This window comes from Capra hircus, chromosome 22, assembly GCF_001704415.2.
Source record: "Capra hircus breed San Clemente chromosome 22, ASM170441v1, whole genome shotgun sequence".
NCBI lineage: Eukaryota > Metazoa > Chordata > Mammalia > Artiodactyla > Bovidae > Capra > Capra hircus.
Window position 1 is genome coordinate 22,957,470 of NC_030829.1, and position 19,963 is coordinate 22,977,432.

Below are 19,963 nucleotides of genomic sequence, written 5' to 3' on the forward strand. Positions count from 1 at the left end.
TTGCTCGTGCATGCACCCAGCGTCAATAGTAAAAGAACCGTCAGAGGCAAGTAGCATCTGCCGTGTAACTCTGGAGCATAAAGGTAATTGATCTGGTGTGAGAAACCTGGAATCAAAAGCAGCATCCCGATAGGTGTGAAATCACAGCAGTAGGGGACTGTCCGTCTCTCAGGCTGCCTCCTTCATTCCGCAGGTAACTAAACTGAGACTCAAAGGAACAGGAACTGTCCCCAAACAAAACCTGAAGTCCTTTCTGCTACAGGGGAAAGTTCTCATCATTGAGAAGAAAAAAGAAGTTTCCATCATTGAGAAGAAAGCAGGGTTGAAAAGTAAACTTCCATCATGGTATCTTAGAATCTGCATTGCCTGGGAGGGCTGCGGCCTGGCCAATGTTCCTCTGGCCTCGATTTCAGCGCACTCAGACCGAGTGGGACTTCTCACTTACAGAACTGTAAAGTAACTTGCAAATCAGCGGTGCACCACCTTCTGAGGTCTGGCTTCCCAAACCGGGAAACTGACCCCAATTTGAGGAGGCACCAAGGGAAGGGGAGGTAGCTGGCATATATGAACTGACACACAAGCAGTCAGCTCAGGCCGACACATCTCCAGATGAAAAATAGAATCTCTGCTTTAATTTGGTCTACAGTACACTTTGTCCTAAATTATCTGGAAAATGTGGATATCGTCACTAGTTTGTTAGATCCCTTAACATGATGGTCACCATTGAGAATGTTAGAGGTAGTTTATCCCTCAGTCAGTTCAGTCGCTCAGTCGTGTCTGACTCTTTGCAACCCCATGAATCGCAGCATGCCAGGCCTCCCTGTCCATCATCAACTCCCGGAGCTCACTCAAACTCATGTCCATCAAGTCGGTGATGCCATCCAGCCATCTCATCCTCTGCCTCCCTTCTCCTCCTGCCCCCAATCCCTTCCAGAATCAGAGTCTTTTCCAATGAGTCAACTCTTTGCATGAAGTGGCCAAAGTACTGAAGTTTCAGCTTCAGCATCAGTCCTTCCAAAGAACACCCAGGGCTGATCTCCTTCAGAATGGACTGGTTGGATCTCCCTGCAGTCCAAGGCACTCCGAAGAGTCTTCTCCAATGCCACAGTTCAAAAGCATCAATTCTTTGGCACTCAGCTTTCTTCACAGTCCAACTTTCACATCCATACATGACCACAGGAAAAACCATAGCCTTGACTAGACAGATCTTTGTTGGCAAAGTAATGTCTCTGCTTTTGAATATGCTATCTAGGTTGGTCATAACTTTCCTTCCAAGGAGTAAGCGTCTTTTAATTTCATGGCTGCAATTACCATCTGCAGTGACTTTGGAGCCCCAAGAAAATAAAGTCTGACACTGTTTCCACTGTGTCCCCATCTATTTCCCATGAAGTGATGGGACCAGATGCCATGATCTTCATTTTCTGAATGTTGAGCTTTAAGCCAACTTTTTCACTCTCCTCTTTCACTTCCATCAAGAGGCTTTTTAGTTCCTCTTCACTTTTTGCCATAAGGGTGGTGTCATCTGCATATCTGAGGTTATTGATATTTCTCCCGGCAATTGAATTAATATAAGACATTCCACTTCTAGAATGTCCGAGAAGCTGAGGACACAGCTTCTTGAGGGAGATTGGAACAGAAAGCACTCATTATTGGCCTCTCTTGTTCTAATCAGCAGTGTTTGGGAAAACCACAGACTCCTCATACTCCTCTCATCCACGTAGCACCATGTGGACAGGACTGTTAGCCAGCAGTTACCCAGACACTCAGCTTAATATACTTAGCAGTAGATAAAGACGTCCATCCAGAGCCATTAGGTAACCTGGGATTTGATGTGAAACCTAATCGGAAGATAATATTCTAATACTTCAGACCTCAGGCCTCTGCTCAGATTGCTGAGATCATTATTCCTGATTTCTCTAAATTCATGCTGTAATAAAGAGGCACACAAATTGCTTACCTGTCAAGTGCTACCATTTTAGGAGAATTTGCTGTACTGTTGATGCTTAAGGGACCAGGGGGTTTCACATTTGGGGTATCTGCTTTCTATTTTGATACTCGATAGGTGTCCCTGTGCTAGGTTGAGATCTCATCCTAGAAATACAATGCGTATGTGAGAAGAGTCATGTTCAGTGAGCCCTGGACCTGGATTCTTCATTTGCAAAGACTGATAACACAGTAAAATACTCTTAACTTGGAAACTGTGAGTAATAAAATATAATCTTTCTTTGATAGTTCTGAATGCACTTTAAAATTATGCAGTGCCTTGGAGTCACTGCAGAGAATATAACTTTTTATAGATCATGGAACTATAGAAGTTTGGAAGTCAATGGAACTTTATGTCATTCAGTAGAGGGTTAATAACTAAGTTTTGTGTAGTTGCCAGCTACAGTCGATGGGTATGCCTCTGGTGTGCCATGCTGAGAAGGAGTTTTCCGTTACTCAGACTCAATAGATGAGTGTAATGTGATCGATTAGCAATGTCTGCTGTGGGTGGGAAGAAAGAAAAGTCACTGGCAGCGCACGTATTTCCTGTCCTTAAGAATTCCAGCCTCTTCATTTTTGGCTCAGATGATAAAGAATCTGCCTGCAATGTAGGAGACCTGGGTTCAATCCCTGGGTCAGGAAGATCCCCTGGAGAAGGGAATGGCTACGTATTCCAGTATTCTTGCCTGGAGAATCTCCAAGGACAAAGGAGCCTGGCGGGCTGCAGTCCATGGGGTTGCAAAGAGTCGAATATGACTGAGCTGCTAATACTTTCACTTTCAGCCTAAGGACAAGCGGAGTTCGTAGGACTGGCCAGAATCAACCACCTGGTCTGTGGTTGAACTGGACGGGGCACTAATATTTTTATCATAGCATACCACCTCGGTAATATCAACTCACAACTTCTAGAAGATAGAAAATCAAGTAATAGTTTCTTGGGTATCTAAAAACTTCAGGAATGAAAAAGCACAACAAAGCAGAAAAGGTATTTGGATGGTGATGTATTAGGAAATTGATGACAATTCATCAAATAGTTCAAAAGAATTTGAAAATAACTTTCCAGTGAGGCATCATGTGGTTTTAACAAATATAATTGTATTTTAAAATTCAGTTTAGACACTCAGGAAATATGTTTGGATGCCTTCCCAATGCAAGGGACTATATTGGAGTAGCGAGAACAGTAATGAGACGTTCTAGGCAAAAATCCTTCAGGATCCATTCAGGAGATATTTCCTGAGCACTTGCTTGAGTCAGACAGTGTACTCAGTGCTGGAGATTCAAAAATCAAGTAAAACTCTGCCTTGAAATAGTTTTTCTCATAGTAGGCAATATCTGGTACCATAACCAATGGTCGTAACAGCTATGTTTTGCCTTCTAGGTTTTCAGAGGATTCCAAGAAACCCAATCTAGAGATGAGGCTCTAAAGCAAGGCAGAGTGTAGTAAGGGATAAGCTGGTGATTTTTCAAAGTAAGTATCCAGTATAAATGGGAAACTTCAGGCTGTAAATATTTTAATCTTTTATTGAAGTGGATTGGATTTACTCATGTTCTGTGTATTGTAGCTATGGTTTATCATTTCTGTTACTTTAAGATATTACCCTATATAAGTAGACCTCAGTGTCTTTATCCATCCTATGGTTGGAGGATATTTCTGTTAATTTCAGATGGGAATTATCACCAAAAATATTTCTATGAACATTCCTTTTTTATTGGAGTGTAATTGCTTTGCCGTATTGTTAGGTTTTGCTGTACAATGAAGTGAATCAGCAATATGTATACACATATTCCCTGCCTGTTGGACCTCCTTCATACCCCCCACCATCCCATCCCTCTGGGTCATCAACGTGCATCAAGCTGAGCTCTGTGCAATATGCTATCTAAAACAACTGTTTTACACATGGCAGTGTATTTATGTCAAACCTAATCCCCCAGTCCATCCCACTCTCCCCTTCCCCTGCTATGCCCATGTGTCCGTTCTCTATGTTTGCATCTCTGTTCCTGCCCTGGAATTAGGCTCATTTGTACCGTTTTTCTTGATTCTACATACATGCATTAATATGCGATATTTGGTTTCCTCTTTCTGACTTACTTCACTCTGTATGACAGACTCTAGGTCTACCCACATCTCTACAAATAACCCAGTTTCAGTCCTTTTTAGAGCCGAGTTACAGTCCGTTGATCTATGCATTACATCTTCTTTATCCGCTCATCTGTTGATGGGCCCTTAGGTTGCTTCCATGTCCAGGCTATTATAAGTAGCGCTGCAGGGAACATTGGGGTGCGTGTATCTTTTTGAATTATGGTTTTCTTAAAAACCAGAGACGTTACTTTGTCAACAAAGATCCATCTAGTCAAGGCTATGGTTTTTCCAGTGGTCATGTATGGATGTGAGAGTTGGACTATAAAGAAAGCTGAGCGCCAAAGAATTGATGCTTTTGAACTGTGGTGTTGGAGAAGACTCTTGAGAGTCCCTGGGGCTGCAAAGAGATCCAACCAGTCCATGCTAAAGGAGATCAGTCCTGGGTGTTCATTGGAAGGACTGATGCTGAAGCTGAAACTCCAATACTTTGGCCACCTGATGCGAAGAGCTGACTCATCGGAAAAGACCCTGATGCTGGGAAAGATTGAGGGTGGGAGGAGAAGGGAACGACAGAGGATGAGATGGTTGGATGGCATCACCGACTCAATGGACATGGGTTTGGGTAGACTTCAGGAGCTGGTGATGGACAGGGAGGCCTGGCGTGCTGCTGTCAATGGGGTTGCAAAGAATCAGACACAACTGAGCCACTGAACTGAACGAGGGTATATGTCCAGTAGGGGGATTGCTGGGTCATATGTAGTTCTCTGTTTAGATTTTTAAGTAATCTCCATATTGTTTTTCACAGTGGCTGTACCATTTATATTCCCACCAACAGTGCAAGAGTGTTCCCTTTTCTCCATACCCTTTCCTGCATTTATGGTTTGTAAATTGTTTGATGATGGCTATTCTGACTGGTGTGAGGTCATACCTCATTGTACTTTTGATTTGCATTTCTCTAATAATTAGTGATGTTGAGCATGTTTTTCATGTGCCTCTTGGCCATTTGTATGGCTTCTTTGGAAAAATATCTGGGTCTTCTCCCCATTTTGTGATTGAGTTGTTTGTGTGTGTGTGTTTAACTAAGCTTCGTGAGCTGTCTGTGTATTTTGGAGATTAATCCTTTATCCATTGCTTCATTTGCAAATACTTTCTCCTATTCTGAAGGTTATCTTTTCATCTTGTTTATGATTTCCTTTGCTTTTAAGTTTAATTAGGTCCCATTTGTCTTTGTTTTTATTTTCATTACTGTAGGAGATGGATAAAAAAAGTTCTTGCTGTGATTTATGTCAAAGAGTGTTTTCCCTGTGTTTTCCTCTAAGAGTTTTGTAGTGTCCAGTCCTACATTTAGGTCTTTAATCTTATGCATGCATCTCTACTGGGGCTATCCCTCTGATATAACAGCTGGGTCACCTGTGTGAGCATTATGGAAGCCCTTCCAACAGTTTACAAAAGTGACTGGAACCAATTTAAATCCCTGCTAGTAGTGTTGGAGAGTCCCCATGTTCCACATCGTCATCAAGATTTGCTATTTTCAGTATGAAAGTTAAGTCGCTCAGTCGTGTCCAACTCTCTGTGACCCCGTGGACTGTAGCCCACCAGGCTTCTCTGTCCAAGTTAATATTAATCAGTCTGGTAGGTATCTTAGAGTTTTAATTTGCATTTTTCTAAAATACTAAGAAAGTTGACATTCTCAAATTTGGTGGGCTTGCTTTGGTGAAGTATGTGTTCAAATGTTTTGCTTATTTTTCTTTTGAACTTTTTTTTTTTTAATTTTTGCAACTTCCTTGATAAGCTGGATTATATTCAAAGTAACAGTTTCTTACAAAAGACCCACCAGAGTGCTTCCCTTGGGGTCTGGTCAGGAAACATAGAAAACCCCCAAGTTACCTGGAAGGAGAGAGTTTAACACAAAGAATTATTAGCTAGACAGACAACTGTCTTCTCTGTAACTAAATATATCAGTCCGAAAGAAAAGACTAAGGTCTCCTGGAGTAGCAGCTGCAGGAAACAGTTACCCGGCCTCCAGGGACTGGAGGGAAGAAGGGAAATGTTGACTCTATTAAACTCAGAAGCCCAGAGAACCCGCCCAGCCTGCTGAGCAGGAATTTGGGTCTCTGAGGAGGAGACGCAGCCAGCTGGTGTTTGGTCTCTGAGAAGAGGCAATAAAGCTACTCTCATAAGTGCTGGGAAAGCTCCATACTGGATCTGATTGCTGGTATGAGAACATACTCATCCTGTTGCAATGAAGTGCTTGGTGTCTTAGGGACAGGAAGCCGTCCTGAAGGCTTAACGTCTCCTCTTCCAGCCTCGCAGGATCCCGCTAGCGCCCCCTATTGGCGTCTGTCAAGCAGAGTTGGGTTTTCCTGTCTGGCGCCATCATCCCAAATGGGGGAAGAGTGAGGTCAGAGCTAAGAAGGTGAAGGTTGCTCAGTCGTGTATCACTCTTTGCCACCCCATAAACTGCAGCCCCCCAGGCTCTTCTGTCCATGAGGATTCTCCAGGCAAGAATACTGGAGTGGGTAGCCGTGCACTTCTTTGGGGAATCTTCCCAACCCAGGGATCGAACCCAGGTCTCCCACATTGCAGGCAGATTCTTCACCCTCTGAGTGACCAGGGAAGTCCTAAAGGAGCTTAGTACTTGTCAAGAGAACATGAAAGCAAAGAGTGTGGAAGGGACAACCAACGAGGGGCTTGGATCTGGGCTTGAGGTGTGTCATAGTTCAGAGCAGCTAACCTTTAGGAGTTCAAGTAGCTGACCTAGGAGTGTACTTACCGCATGCCCGCTTGCATAAGGCATCACCTATGCTACATCACAGCTGCTCCTCCATGAGACCTTAGTGTTCTCCTTCAGCCTGATATTTAATTACGGAGAGGACAGTTCTGATCCTCACACCTCATCTCACAACAGCCCCTTAGGATGAGAGCTCTCACTGCTCCCACTGAAAAGGTGAGACCATAAAGCCAAGAGAGTTGACATCATCTGCCCAAGGTCATACAGCCAGGAGATGCAAGTAGAATAAATATGTAATTCAGATTCATCTAACTCATTTTTATCTTCATATTCAAGTCCCAAAATAAAGGGGATTTACTGTAAAACTGTACAGAATTATGGTAAATGAGACATGAAAATTAATAGCAGGTGTCCTGACTTCAGAGAACTTTTACAGGCATCAATATTTTCTGGTCATATTAGCTCATAAAAATATGGCAGATGGCATCAATATCTTTCCTTCTTTACTTTTTAAAAAAAGTCTTTATCTTTTTTTAGCTGGTATTTTCAGGCATCCTTGCCACTGTGGTGAAAAACCACACATTCTACTGATGTGTTTGAAATTACTTTCACTGACTGGTGCTTTGGTTTCTGTACTTTTGCAGATGGTAATTGGGTGAGAACAGTCCTCCTTTGTCTTTCCTAGATTTGAAACCTAGACCCAAGCTGCTCCCGAAGCTATAACCAATAGGAAAACTCCCTGGTTTGTTCCTCGGCTGCACGGGATTGTTTGAATGCAGTTGAAGTACCTGTAGCCCAAGCGAAGGCGCTTGCTCTACCTTGAACTCTGCCTCTCCATGCTGATCAGCTCTAGGTTTGGAAAAACTATGAGAACTTGTTTGTTTATTCTGAGACGAAGAGTAAGGTGTGCTAAAAATCTGACTTCTTTTAAAAGATGAACCTGTGCGGCAGTCTTGTGGAACTAGGGGCGTAGCTAGGACTCCCTGGACAGCCTCTGACTCTCAGGTGCTGTGCAGTCACTCCCAGCCACCTCAGCAGTGTCTCCTGGCCCCGCCCTCCCCCCCCACCCAGCTGGTCCTCCCCCTGGCAGCCAGATGCTGGGAGCAAGGGCAGACCTGCTGCCAGGACACCTGGCTCTGGGGAAGGAGGGCCGCTCAGCCGGCTCCTCAAGGTGAGCTCTCTGTGCAGCCTGCCCCCAGGTCTCTGACTCGCCAGCAGTCCACCCTGCATTGCTCTCCTCTCCCCACTGCAGTGAACCGCCACAAACCCGGCGCCTTCAAGGGTACAGATTTATCGCCTTACTCTTCTGAAGGTCAGACATTCAAAATCAGTCCCAGTGAGCTGAAAGCAAGGTGGTGGAAAGGCTGTGTTCGTCTGGAGGCCCTGGGGAGGCTCTGCTTCCTTTCCTTTTGTAGCTTCTAGAAGCCCTGAGTTCACTGGCTGGTGCATCACATCTCCTCTGACTCTGACCCTCCTGCATCCCTCTTATGAGGACCCTTAGTGATCATATTGAGTCCCCCAAAGAGGCTCAGCTGATTCTCCATCTCAAGATTCTTAGTTTAACACATCTGCAAAGTCTCTGTTGCCACATAATGTAACATACTCATAAGTTCCACAGACTGGGTGTGGACATCTTTGGAGGACCACTGTGGTACCAGCCTATGCCCCAATCCCCACCCCAGTCTCTCTGCTTTCCTCCTATTTCTCAGGACTAAATGCCCGTTGTGTTTGCCAAGGCTTTCACCACACCGGCCTCCCTTCCACTCTGCCTGCTCTCCCACATGGCATGCCTCAGCTTTGGGCAGATAATGACCCGCCCTGCCTTCAGCTGTAGTGACTGAGTTCTTTTTGGAAACAAACTGGCCTGGGTTTGAATTTCCAGCTCTGCTACTTCCGTACTGTGTAGGCTTTGTAACCACACTTGAGTTTACCCCTTTCCTTTGTCCTGACTTGGGGTCTGGAGGCCTATACTACTTTTTAAAATATTGAAATATAGTTTTTGTATTAATTTCAGGTGTATAGGAAAGTAATTCAGATATATATAATGGTGGTTTAGTTGCTGAGTCATATCTGACTCTCTGAAGCCCCATGTACTGTAGCTTGCCAGGCTCCTCTGTCCATGGAGTTTTCCAGGCAGGAATACTGGAGTGGGTTGCCATTTCATCCTCTAGGGAATATACACACACACACACACACACACACACACACAGCCACACACCCACACACACCCACACCCACACACCCACACACACACCCACACACCCACACACACCCACACACACACACCCACCCACCCACACACACACCCCTTCCCTGCTGGCTCAGACAGTAAAGAATCTGCCTACACTGCAGGAGACCCAGGTTTGATCCCTGGGTTGGGAAGATCCCCTGGAGAAGGGAATGGCAACCCACTCCAGTATTCTTGCCTGGAAGATTCCATGGACAGAGGAGCCTGGCAGGCTACAGTCTATGGGGTTGCAGAGAGTTGGATACAACTAAACCAGGAACACTTTCATATATATGTGTATATGTGTGTGTGTATATCTATCTATCTATCTATCTATCTATATATATATATAATCTACATCTATATATCTCCAGCTTTTTCAGATTCCTTGCCCTTCTATGTCATTCACAGTATTGAGTGGAGTCCCTTGTGCTGTACAATAGGTTCTTACTGGTTTTCTGTTTTTATATACCTAGTGTATTTATGTTAATCCCGAACTCCTCTGGTTTATCCTTCTCCCCCTTCCTCTTTGATGTAACTATAAGTTTGAGTCTTTTTGTTTTGTAAATAAACTCATTTGATTCTTACCTTTTTAGATTCTACCTATAAGCGATGATCACATGGTATTTCTCTGTCTGGCTTACTGGACTTAGTATAGGAACCTCTGGATCCATCCTTGTGGCTGCAAACGGCATTGGGTTCTCTCTGGAGCCGTGCCTCTCACACGGTAGACTATGACTAGATAGGCAGGGGCTGGACTCTTCTGTCCCTCACATTCTTTTTCAAGTTGAATCCAGCCCAGCAGTTGTTGATCAGCCCCATCCCAGCACGGGGCACACAGAGGTGAGTGAGGCTTGGTCCCTGTCCTCAGCAGACATGCCACAGACCAAGGGACACACAAACGCAACATTTCAAAGTAAAGTGGCAAACTCCATGGTTGCTTGGCGAGATCAGGACAGATTTTTGGATTTAGGGACACTTGAGCTGAGTGAGGTAGGAAATACTGTTGCAGGAAAAGGGTTTTGCCTTTTTGTATTCATCGATTACATCACCACCCAAGGCATTGGGCCAAACCATCATCAGCAGAATTTATGCTTGAGTGTTTCAGAATAATAAGAGCTTCACCACTCTGTTCTTCTAAGCCCAAGCCTGGCACAGCAAGAGCTTTTGCTGGGGGCCTGGCTAATCCCAACATGCTCTGCTTTTCCAGAGACAGACCTGACATAAATTTGAAGGAGCTCCATCACTTTGCTGCCCAAGCGTCTTAGCCAACCCAAGGAGACTCCTGCCAGCAGGACAACAGCCCTGTGATAAAGCACAAACGATGTCAGGCTGGATTGTAGATCAGTGCCTTTCTGACTTTTTAGATCTTGACTCCTTACAGCAGTGTAAAAGTCCTGCCTCTGTCAATCCTGTGTGTTCAGGCTTTCTAGAACAAAAGAACCTCAAGATGGCTAAACCTTAGGGTGAACACAGTAACAATAAGATCTCTGAAAGTGCTTCAGCCAGCCAACATAATGATCAGTTAAAGCAAATCCCAGCATAGTTCCTCAGCTACGTTAATTCATGCATCAGTAGGAACAACAGGCTAGGACCAAGACCAGCAAAGACAGCCCAGATGCAGTCATGTAACATGGACTCATCCCAGGAAAGCTCTGGGGACCCTGCATCTCCTGCGTGCACATTCTCAGCAGAGGCTTTGCAATGCTGCCAAGGCACTGGGTGGTTGCCAGACTTCCTGATGGAATATAAAGTTAAAGCCTTGAACAAAGTCTAATAATGGCCTGGTATTTTAGCTTATGTAAGTCAAGTTTTAGTTTCCCTTATTTTTAAACTGTATTTATAAATAGTCCTAGTTGTGTAGCAAAATGAAAATCTATGGGGTTGCGTCTGCTGTCTCCAAAGAAAAGACTTTGACCCTGTGATACATGTATAATCCATCCAGGGAAACCCCTGCCACGTATAATGGACTCAAGGCCGCACCCTAAGAAACACTGCTCCCGAAAAACCAGTATCCATGCCTCGCCTCGCCTCCCCACCCCATAGATGTGCTTCTCCAGGTCCTCTGTCCTGGGCTTCCCTGGTGGCTCAGACAGTAAAGAATCTGCCTGCATGGAAGCTGGGCAGTGTCTAAAGAATCAAGAACAATGCTCTAAACTGTATGAAAAGGAGGAACCTGGAGGTATATGCAGGCAGTGGAGGGACAGGGTCCCAGAGGATAGGACGAAGGTTAAGGTACATCCTGTGAACTAAGATCTGAATTCACAGAGTGATAGAAAATGAAAGCTCATTAGGACCCAGGAAATCACTCAGTCTTGACCCTCCGTCTTCACAGAAAGTGACTTGTGATCATAAAATATAGAGATAATAGCACCTACGTCTCAAGATTGCTGTAAATTCTGTGAGAGGATATGTGCAAAGCATGTGTATCAACTGGGCTCAGAGAAAGCATTTAATATGTGCTTTCTGGTCAGTGACAGAATGAAAACTAGGTCCTCTGACTTAGAGGAAGTGCTCTGTCTGGCTGCCAGGAAGCCCAGGCACACGGGAAACTCGTAACAAAGCATCAGCCGTCTCAAGAGTGCTGTCCTGGACCTAAGCTCTGGTCCATTCAAAGGGACTGTATGTGTCTCTGTTTGGGGAGCAGTGATTCTCAAGCCCAGTGTATGACTCCATCCTCTTCTTGGGTCCTTAGTTTTGATTAAGCTTTCAGATGGCTAATGTTAAGTCCGTAAGTAATTTTCAAAAATGTATCTATTTATTAGTTTTGGCTGTGCTGGGTCTTCATCGCTGTGCGCGGGCTGGCTCAAGCTGCAGTGAGCTGGGCTGCTCTCGCAGCGCGTGAGCTTCTCACTGTAGCGGCGCGAGCTTCTCACTGTAGCGGCTTCTCCCATTCAGAGAGCAGGCTCTAGGGCACGTAGGCTTCAGTCATTGTACACCAAGGCCTCGGTAGTTGAGGATCCTGGGCTTAGTTGCTCCGAGTTATGTGGGATCTTCCCCCAACAGGGACTGAACCCATGTCTCCTGCATTGGCAGGCGGATTCATAGTCACTGTACCCCCAGGGACACCCCTGTAGGTGATTTTTGTGAAGGGCGGTGAGTGAATGATACATCACTTCAGTGCTTGCTGAAATGTGTCCCTTCCTTCCAGCAACCGTCATTGTTTACATGAAAAAGAATGTGGACCGTGACCGCTGCACTGGACACTTTGTCACGTTGCTTATGTCCTTGGTTCTCCCACCTCTGCCTTCAAGCTAGAGCACAGCCAAGAGCAGATGTTACATTGCAGTGATCGTTCTGTCTCTAAGTGGCTCATTATCCTTCTGCTCCTAGTAGGATTAAGCTCCCCGAGGACAGGCACTCCTGTGTGTTTTCTTGTACTGGCAGTTTCCCCGGTTCCTGTACCTTGCACACGGCAGACAAGCAGCGAACAAGCTTGTTAATCTGAGTTTGAAGAAAGACAAGTGATTCAGAGTCTGGAGTGTTAGAATGCTTCTAGTCTCTGAACATTTTCAACTTCTGTTCTCAGCTCTGGCCCTGGCTTGCAAATCATCTTAGACTTTTTCTATCTACTTAGCTTTCCAGTTATTAATAGTTTCTCTACCGAATACATTATTAGATTCTTTTATCCACCATTCTATTTATCTTGAAGTTCACATTTCTTGTGCACCCACTAATAACACCCAGATTTTTCGCTGCTTTTTGATGTGAATGATAAACTGAATTCAGTGGCACCTAAGAATTTATATACTAGAATTTGGGGACCTGTATCATCTTCACACTATCGAAATCATATTTATTCAGACCCTCATATGATCGGTTTTTCCTGTCTTTTCACGTCCCTCATGAATTGCTTGACTTTCTCACATAGTACAGATGCTATGAGATACCTTATTGTCATTATATCTGCTTTGGTCATTGTTCTGATCTCTTATTTTCGAGCTGGTAGCTTATGGAGTTACTTGATTCCTGGCCTTGGGTCACATCACGGTGTTTTAGAACTGTCCAGGGATTGTCAAACCACAGTCCCCCTTAAGTGTAGAAGAATGATGAGAGCTAAAAGCAGAAGCCTCAACTGCCCCCCTTTCATTTGTTTATTTATTTATGCATCTGGGCAAAGTATTCTGCAACATATATATGTGTATATTTCTAAATATGTGTATATATGTTTGTGCGTTTGTATACGTACGTACATTTATATATGCACACACGGGCTTCCCAGGTGACAACAGTGGGAAAGAATCCACCTGCCAGTGGAGGAGACACAAGAGACTCAGGTTTGATCCCTGGGTTGGGAAGATCCCCTGGAAAAGGAAATGGCAATCCGCTCCAGTATTCTTGTCTAGAGAATCCTTTGAACAGAAGAGCCTGGTGGGCTACAGTAGTTCATGGGTCGGAGAGAGCAGGACGAGACTCAGCGATGAAGCACATAAACACGTGCATACACACGTCCTCAGACATCCGTGGAAAACTCCGATTTGGTTCTATCGTGTAGCTGATGTTCCTCGCGCAGCCAAAGGACAGAGTGTTTTAAAGTCACCCTTGGATTCACTTTGCCAGTGAAATGTGTGTGGCGGGGGCAGATGTTGCTGGCAGGCAGGAGCGTTTGAGAGGCAGTGCTCAATTCATCAAGCTTTTTCTCTGCCACAGCAGTCAGTGAGTATCAACCTGTGTAAGATAAAGAGGCACCGCAAGATTGAAGCAGACTAGACTGGGGACATCTCGGAGAAGCACCAAACCCAGACAGACCTAATTTGGGCCAGAGCACACTTGTGTGAAGCCACTGAGATTTTCTTTGAACGGCCAAACTTCACACATCCTGGCTGTTACCCTTACAACAGGCAAGGCCAAGAATAGAAGGCCAAGGAGAAGATGTTGAAATGACCCAGTCTAGATGGCCGCTGGAAACGAGGCGCTGACCAGAACCCAGGACTCGATGCTCCTTGCTTTGCGTTCATCCTCCCCGACGCTCCAGGTGCTTTACCTGCGGTAGGAATAGCACACTGCAGTGGGGGAAAGCTCCTGGGTGAGTCTGAACACAGTGAACAAGTTTAAAACCATAAATTGCCCCACATTTTACTGTCCTGCAAAATCGCCCCTCCTTTGCCTGTCAAGTCAGAGATGGATGGGATGGAAGGAAGTCTTAGTGAATTGCAGCTCTGAGTATCATCACCCATAATCATTTTTGCGAATAATCCAACATGCTTGGGACTTGAATAGGCTCTGGTGTCCCTGGAAATACTACCATAGCAGTGAAAGATGTATGTAAAGGTATTTCTTCGAATCCCAAATTATTCACCATATTACTGAAATATGAAAGTGAGTAGTTAATAAAATTGTCAACATTTTGAAGGAGCCATGAAATATCCTTACTCCATCTGGTTTTATGCCTGCACTCTCCCCTCTAGGTCTGCATAAAGCAGACAGGATCCATCTTTCATTCCCTGGTAACTGTGGGATTTACAGGATAATAGATGCCCAACTGCACATCCTGAGACAATGGTTGCTAGACCCAGCACTCGAAAGAGAAGGAAGGAAGAGCTGCATAGCAGGACTGAGTATTTCCTTCCCCGATACTCAAGAGTCCTCTTCAAGTGAAAAAAAGATCTCTCTGCTTGGACAAGTTTTGCAGACTCTTTGTGGTTAATGGAAATTAGGAACATGAGAATTACCACAGTTTTAATTCCAAAGATTTTTTTTTTCTTAAGTTACTCACAGTACAACTAGACTAGTTTAAAAAAAAAAAAAAACCCTCATGAAAACGATGCCCTTGAAGCCTGAATCTCAGAGCTACAGAGGATTCAAGATCCCTAATCTCAACCCTTTCTTGTCAAAGGCAGCTAAACATGAATATGAACCCTCACATGGGTTGTTGAGGACTTTGGAGACCCAGCACGATGCTCCAAGCTCCTCTGGGCCACATGACTCGTGTACAGACTGGCACACTTTGGGGAGTGGAGCGGGGCGGCGGGTGCCCTAGCTCACTGGACACACACCGCGGCTGTCCTGGGCGGTCGGGGCGTGGCGCCACGCTCCCTGTGCACGCTCACACGTCAGGTTGCAAACAGCGTGGACGGGTTCCGGCAGGCACTGCACTGGCAGGCTGGGGCCTCCGGTGGGTCTGTGGCTCTCTTGGTTGCCCTGCAGCATGTGGCATCTCCTTGGACCAGGGATCGAACCTGTGTTCCCTGCGGTGGGTCTGTGGGTCTCTTAGTTGCCCTGCAGCATGTGGCATCTCCTTGGACCAGGGATCGAACCTGTGTTCCCTGCATTTAGATGGGCCGCCCCATGTAAAAGGGCAGCTGCCAGTTTTGGTCTAAGACAGTTGTTCCATGCATGAGTCTAACCTGCAGTTGCCAGATCTTCCCATGCTTAAAAGGAAATCGATAACTGCATGTGCCAATTCATTCAAAAACTCACAATACCACAAAGACCAAACACGTCCGCAGAATTCTCACTTGGGGTTCACCAGTTTTTGACCTCTGTCTTAAGAATGGTAGGGGAACTGTCATACCAGAACACGCAAAAGGCCTCTGGGGGGTGACGTAAACCTGTTACCTTACATGTGCTTTTGCATAAAAGGTAAAGAATTGGAAGATTTACGCAGTTCCAAAAGTAATGGATTCCTCCCTACATTTTTTGTGTATTTATTGATGCATTTAATTTTTTAAATGATTTGTTTTTTGAAATGTTTGGTTACACCAGGTCTCTGCTGCTGACCACAGGGTTTCTTTAGCTGCAGGGAGCGGGGACTACTCCTCACTGTGCTGAATAGGCTTAATTGCCCCGTGGCACTTGGGATCTTCCTGCACCAGGAATCGGACTGTGCCCCCTGCATTGGCAGGCAGATGCCTGTCCAGTGGGCCACCGGGGAAGTCCTCATCCCTTCCATTAAAAATGACAACAGAATATGCCTACAAGTAAATCTAGCTGTGCTTTTTCTGAAGTTCATGATTCTTTGTAAAATCTCTTAGGTGTTTGTACTCACTTGGCTCATTTTATTGGGCAAACCAATATGGACCTTAATCTTCATCCCTGCAGGAATGTATAGGAATGAAATCGTTTTCTTTAATCATATAGGAACATCTTTCCCTTGCCACCGTTCTCCCTGGCTGCCAGGACGCCTTTCTCTGCATTATATCAGCCAGAGTTGTGTCTCATGGCTCCCACAAGCTGCAGAAGATCACGGGGGAGGGGACTGGGGCACGACGGACTGAGAGTGGACGTGAGCCCACGGGGCTGGGCGCACCATCGCCCCAAACCAAAGGAGGGTTCTTAGTCAGGGAGAGGAGAGGAATTGGTGCTGGATCAATCAACAGTGTCTCCCATTAAGCGTGCCATTCATTCATTCACTCCGTAAACATTTTTTGAGCACTTACTAGCTCTTGGGACACAGGAGTAAACGAAAGAGGCACAGATCTCTGACCTCTCCCACTGAGTTTACACTCTTGCAGTGAGGAGGATTTTAAAAAATAATTTTACGTGTTCATTTATTTTTGGCTGTGCTGGGTCTTCGCTGCTGTGTGAGCTCTCTCTAGTTGTGGCGAGTGGGGGCTACTCACTGAGATGACTTCTCTTGTTGCAGAGCACGGGCTCCGGGGCACATGGGCGTCAGTAGTCGCAGCTCCTGGGCTCTAGGGCGCAGGTTTAGTAGCTGTGGTGCCCAGCCCTGGTTGCTCCGAGGCACGTGGGGTCTTCTCAGTTAGCGATGTGACCCACATGGCCTGCATTGGCAGGTGGAATCTTTACCACTGAGCCACCAGGGAAGCCCAGTGACGAGGATATTTTTAAAAAGTAAGCTTCACAGTATTTTAGAAGTTGATCCATCCTCTGAGGAGGGGAAAAATAGATAAAACAGAGGAGGAGGATACAGGGTGATGAGACTAGGGGTGGGGTTGCAGTTAGATGTTGGATAATCTGGGAAAGACTCCCTAAAGAGGGACATTTCATCAAAGACCTGGAAGATGTAAGGGAGCAAGTCATGGATCTACATGAGGAAAGAGCATTCAAGGAAAAGGGAAGAGCTAGTGCAAAGGCCCTGTGATGGGAGTGGCCCCCTGCTTGGTTTAACACAGAGGCCAGAGCGGAGGGAGAGCCTGGAGGGTCACGGGAGGTCAGGACATGGAGGCCACTGGGGGAAGTGGCTTACAGTGAGATGGGGAATGGAGGTGTGGTTCTGAGCAGGGTGTCACATGGTCTGACCTGTGCTTTAAGGGGCTCACTCCAGCTGCTTTGCTGAGGATGATCTGTGGAGACCAATAGTGGAGGTCGAAAAACCATTATTCAAGCTACTGTAGTAGCTTGACTACTTAGACCAAGGCAGTAGCTTTCTTTAAAAATATACAGCATATGCAAATGATAAAAAAGCAGAAAGGAACCAAAAACACTGTCTTCCAAGTCTGTGTATCCCTTTCTACTAACAGTGTATAGACACCAGAATTAAAAGTACAGTGGGGCCTTTTTGATTTGTATTTTCTCTCATCTAATATCAGCCTCATTTTATCCTATTAAAGGTAATTCTTGAACTATAAGACAAAGCTCTTATAAGTTTGTCTTATAAGACAAAGCTATAAGTTTCCTTTCCCACTGGTTTGCTGAGCTTCTTATCAATGAACACATTTCACAGAAGCAAGAAGAAATGTGAGCTACTCTGTGTGATGGCTCGCTTCAGGATAAAGTTACCCAATTAAAAATAAATGGTGAATGATCATGTTTTCCTTTTTGGTTTTAATAACCAGGGCTTAATCCAAGAAACCTGCTTGCTGAGATGTTTTTGTTCAGTAGCCATTTGTTGTTACCCCTAGTGAAAGACATAGCTATGGATGGCTGGGTAGACTTGGGGCGGTGGGGGTAGGGAGGGATGAAATGAAGCAGGAACAGATGGTGACTGTGAATGAAGGCGAGGGAAAGGAGGCAGATGGGGGGTGAAAGGGGCACAGATGGCAGCGTCGGTGACCCGGGGGCCGAGCACAAAAGGAGAAAGAGGCGCGAGTGCTTTTCCAGCCACATCTGCTGACCCCGCCAGGCTCACAGCTGTCCTCTCTTCCCCACAGGATGCTTGGTTGACCCGGGGTGCACAGTGCTGGTGCCACCTCTGGGCAGGACCTGGGCAGGTCAGAGCTCCCTTGTTTAGGGGCCAGATGTTTCCTGTGGAAAGAAACTTTTATTGGAGGTAAGCACAGTTCTTTGAAATTCTGTAGATCATAGAACTATATAATTCTATAAACTGAGACTGATAATGTATATACTGTGTACTTGTAATCACCCTTTGCCCTCCCTCCTTCCCTCTCTCTCTCTGTCTCTCTCTCTCACACACACACATACACACACACACACACACACACACACCTTTCTCTCATAGTTCTATCATTCTTGCACTTTGCTTTCTCTCATCCTTCACCTGTCTAGAGTGACCATCTTACTTTCAATAACCCATCATGATAGTATATCTTATGTAACTGTTATTAATCTATAACATGTAATGGTTATATATAATCATAAAAGGCAATGCTATCATGAATACTGCAGCCATTATTAGCTAGAACAAACCTGAGACACTGCTTGGCCTACTCTTGTTTGGCAAATGGATAAACTGATCATGTTTTATGGCTAGAAGCCAAAAAGAATTGATCAAGGTCACAGAGTGGTGGTTCGGGGACAGAAGGCAGAATGGCACTGAAAGGATCCATCAGCCTCTCTCCCAAGGAGATTTTCAGCTTTTAACTTTTCAGCGAGCAAACTTTGGGAACCAACGAATTTTAAACTGTTTGATTCATTATTTTCTTCCGAGCAATGCTGTTTCTTCCTCTCACCCTTCTCCCCACCATGCTCAGGTATTCTATTTCATTCACTGAAAAGAGTGAAAAGACACTAATAAAGCTTTTGTCCATCATCCAGATAGCCCTCTGTGCACCAGTGCTGACAGAGTTTTGGAGGAACAAGGAAAAGTAGCTTTATTTCGTTGCCAGGCAGAGATGGAACACCAGAGGCGAGTTCCTCTGAAACTGTGCCCGCCTCCCTGGGGAATAGGGGGAAGTCTTACAGGCAGGGCTCGTGGTCTGGGGTAAGCGAGCAGGATCAAAGCAGTGAAGTTGTTGCCTTCTTTCTTCTGCAGAATTTCCAAATGGCCACAAGTGGCATCAGACAGCTAGGTAACGGCCTGGTGGGCTCTTGGTTTATGACCTTTCTGAAATGAAGAATGCTACAGGGGAGTGTGGGCGAATATAGCTAATTTACTTCCTTGTACAGCAGAAACTAACACAACATTGTAAAGCAGCTACACTCCAATTAAAAAAAAAATGAACGCCAGGTGATTCGGTGGAGTATATGATTCACACAGACTCAGAGAGTGATTGTGGAATTCTTTTGTGAAGGACAAGTCTAGGTACGTGTACTGTGAAGAGTAAAAGTTAAAGTAGAATTAGGGTTGCTTAACTCTACAGGCCTGTTTTGCCATTCACTCTTCCCTTTGTTGTTAGGAAAACCCCCTTTTTTATTTCTCTTGTAACACAATGACTCATTTTAGTTGAATAACGAGTAAGCTATTTTATATTGACAATCTCACTTGCCAATCATAGGCCTTTCTCTGTTCTCTTATCATTTCTAGTATTTGTTTCAGACCAATGCTTATTAATTTTGGAAAAGATATATGAAAACTACTTTTGATTGTTGTAAAGAAACTAAGGTATAACCCAGCCGTCTTTGGAATAACTGATGCATTTTCCCAGTCTTCATGTATACAGTTTTTATTTGAAGAATTGGAGCTAAGGCTGTATAAACGGGTTCCTATTTGCTTCCCGTCTCCCTTGTCAAGAGCAAGGTGGAGACTGAAGAATCTGAGCCTGTTTCCCTATGTGTGTGAAATGTCCTACCAGGGACGGGGACAGGCGAGGGCTCTGTACCAAGCGCAGCGAGCGCGAAGGGCGGCTGACACAGCGCTTAG

The 19,963-nt window shown here is 45.2% G+C and overlaps 1 long non-coding RNA gene across 1 annotated transcript; it reads left to right on the forward strand.

Annotated features, from left to right (window-relative positions):
- On the forward strand, window positions 2,760-18,187 carry LOC108638607. The gene is made up of 3 exons (XR_001919961.1): window positions 2,760-2,968; window positions 3,362-3,451; window positions 18,075-18,187. It is a non-coding gene; the product is annotated as an uncharacterized LOC108638607 (long non-coding RNA).